This window comes from Tupaia chinensis, unplaced genomic scaffold (assembly GCF_000334495.1).
Source record: "Tupaia chinensis unplaced genomic scaffold, TupChi_1.0 Scaffold000141_1, whole genome shotgun sequence".
Lineage (NCBI taxonomy): Eukaryota > Metazoa > Chordata > Mammalia > Scandentia > Tupaiidae > Tupaia > Tupaia belangeri.
Window position 1 is genome coordinate 501116 of NW_006159611.1, and position 3044 is coordinate 504159.

The 3044-nt window shown below is 44.2% G+C and overlaps 1 long non-coding RNA gene across 1 annotated transcript; it reads left to right on the forward strand.

Moving 5' to 3' along the window:
* The first annotated feature begins 53 nt into the window (after positions 1 to 53).
* LOC114007233 (uncharacterized) lies at positions 54 to 1187 on the forward strand. The gene is made up of 2 exons (XR_003548843.1): positions 54 to 214; positions 788 to 1187. It is a non-coding gene; the product is annotated as an uncharacterized LOC114007233 (long non-coding RNA).
* Positions 1188 to 3044: the final 1857 nt, after the last annotated feature.

The window sequence follows — 3044 nt, forward strand, 5'->3', positions numbered from 1 at the left end:
CGAGGCCTGTCAAGTCGGCTGCGTCCGCGGGCCCCGGGTGCAGACGCGGGTGGGTGTCGGTGCGCCAGCCGGGTTCGCTAGGACGAATCCTGGACCGCGACGAGCGCGTTGCTCGCGCCTGCTAACCTCTCCCTCGCTGTTGGGTTGCTGTTCCAGGCCGGCGCCGTGAACAAGCAGGGCGACAGCATTCTGTGCCGCTGAGCGCGCTGGCCAGGTGAGCGCGCATTGCCCGTCCCGGGTGGCTAGTCACCGGCGACGCCCGTCCCCGGGGGCTTCCGGTGCGTGGCACCGCGGCGTCCTCTGCCCCCAGCATTACTGAGGGCCAACTCCCAAGGAAGAGGACACCCATCCGTCCCTGCCACCCAGTTAGCAAGTGAACACGTACTTCGCGGTAGAACTTGGGGTTCACTCTCGAAAGGAGCCCTGTCTGCTCTTGACCCCACCGCCCCCCCTTCCTCTCCCGCTGACCGGTGGGCCCGTTCTGTCCTCCGTACTTCCCAAGGGAGGGCACCCTGGCGGGCCTGGAAACTGTCCTGATGTCCCCTTTGTGCAGCCTGACACCCATTAAGGGGGATTTAGGCAGGGCCCTGGAGTGGTCCCCTCTCCCAGCTCCTCGGGCCCGCAGCTGCCTGCTGGGCGCCCGGCCCGGCCGCGGGCTGGGGGTGTTGTCTGACCCGGTGGTTTGTTTGGGGTTGTTGATCAAGCATGTCTCGAGTTTGGTCGGTGGCGCCAGTTAGTCTGCAGCGAGAAGGTTCACACACCCCCTCTATTCATTCCTATTCCACAGGTGCGCGGCCGCCTGAGCCCGAGCCAGGAGCGCTAGAGAGGGAGGGGCAGGAGAACTTAGCGCAAAAGCCACCGGAGGAAAGGAAAACACTGCAGCAAACTCGAGACGTTTGCTTTCGTCCTTCTGAGAGAGAGAGAGAGAGGGCGAGGGAAGAAAACTCCAACTTTCATCCTTTTATTTGCACGTTCATAAGCATTCTGCATACGTATTCTCTTTGACTCTTCGTTTATAACCGCTGTGAATTGTATATTTCTGTGTGGGTCTTTTTTTTTTTTTTTTTTTGGAGGTGCAGTTAAAACTTTTAAGCTTGAGTGTGACAGGAATGATTAATAGAAGATCAAGAGTAAATCCAACCTTGGAAGCCTTCGTGACCAAGGAGCTCAATTTTTATTTTGAAGCTTTACTAATACACCAGAGCATTGTAGATATTTTTTTTTACATCTATTGTTTAAAATAGATGATTATAACAGGGCAGAGAACTTTGTTTTCCCTGCAAGAATGTTACATATTGTATAGGTAATGGAGTGACATTTCATACCCTGTATAGAGATGTTCTATAAGTGTGAGAAAGTATATGCTTTAATAGACTACTGTAATTATAAGATATTTTTAATTAAATATTTTTTGTAAATATTATGTGTGTGGTTTTTTTTTTATCAAAGGGAATATTTCTTTTGGAAAATTATTTTCCAGCTCAGTTGCAGAGTTCTTGGTATCCTGAATGTCTTTTCCGTTTGGCTTTGCTTTCAATTTGTTTTTGTTTTGCCCAGTTTCATACATTTGGAAGTAACAGTTATAGCTAGTGGTTTTGCATGATTGCATGGGATGTCTAATCACAAAATAAACTTGTTCTGAGTCCATTCAAATGTGTTTTCTTTAACCTAGAGTGAAATCTTTGTATTTGAACCATACGTGTTAAAAATACACCTTACCAGTTTTCTAGTACAGGGCTACAGTGTAATACATAAAGAGTTTGCTTTTTGTTTTTTAACTGAGGTCAACATGGATTCTGAATGATTTGGCTTACGGGATGGGGAAAATCTTGGATCCTTAAGGAGGTCCTGACATCTGTTTTATCATAGTGAAAGGACTTGCTCGTCATTCTATATTTTACACTAAAGCTTAATGTCATGAAGTTTCCTGTCTGTACAGATTATTTAAGTCACAGAAACGAAACAATGTTCTCTGCTTGCTACCAAAGGACAAACTCTTGGGATGAACCTTTCTGCTTTCCTTCCTCCAAAGAATATCAATAGGCAACCAACAGTGAGAGAAAAATATAAAAAAGGCATTATGGCAAATCCTTCAAGCAGGGATAAGAGTCGATCTTCAAACAGTAACTTAAGTAGACCAAAAATTCTGATGACCACATCTAGATTATTTTTTATACAAATGATTTTCACTATAGCTATGTTAGGTACCGCTAAGCTCCTGACCAGTCTCTTGTGATGTGCAACTTTTACATGTGAATATTAAAGTAGAGTTATCTGTCTCGTACTGTGATTTCTGGTCTCGTTTCTTTGAAACTTTACATTTATTTTTTAAGACCTTTTTCCTTAAGAAAGGTAGTATTTTCTAGGCTAGGTAGAACTGTCAGGGTTTGTGAACATTATGCATTTAATGTGATGGGTACTTTACACACCATTTAGATGGAATTTTTAGAGTGAGAGAGAATTAAGTAGGATTTAATTGGGTGCTTTGTAAATAGTCAACTGTGTGTATAACGTGGTCTATTTGATTTTTAAAAGGAAAGGATTTGTTTCAGATTATACAAGAATAAAAGTATTATAGACCCAAGGGGCTTTTTACAAGGTCAAAGTCAAGTATGCATATGAATATGAAATATGGTCTCTAGCAGGCAGCCGAAGTGGCAGTAGCTCAACAGGAATGAACAAAACGAGGTCATCGGTTACAACCAGTGGAGGGTTTGAAACTCTGTCTAACCCCAGCATGCTATTCCTTTATTGCCTCTTGGGTATGTTTTAGAATGTGATGTATTGGATGTTGGACCTTATAGAGTCAAAAGACTGCTTGTTGAGATGAGGTTTATTTTTATTTTTGATATTATTCTTGTCATGCATCAAGAGGAAAACACTAGGACACTGCTGGAATTCCAAATCTCAAGAATCCTAGTGATTGCATTCTTCCTTATTAGAAAGGGCACAATTCCTCCTTCAATTTGGCAGTTAAATTTCAGTAGGAAGCCTGTCACGTGTGCACTGTCGTTGGAATTCCGAGTCTGCCCTGCCTGACTGCT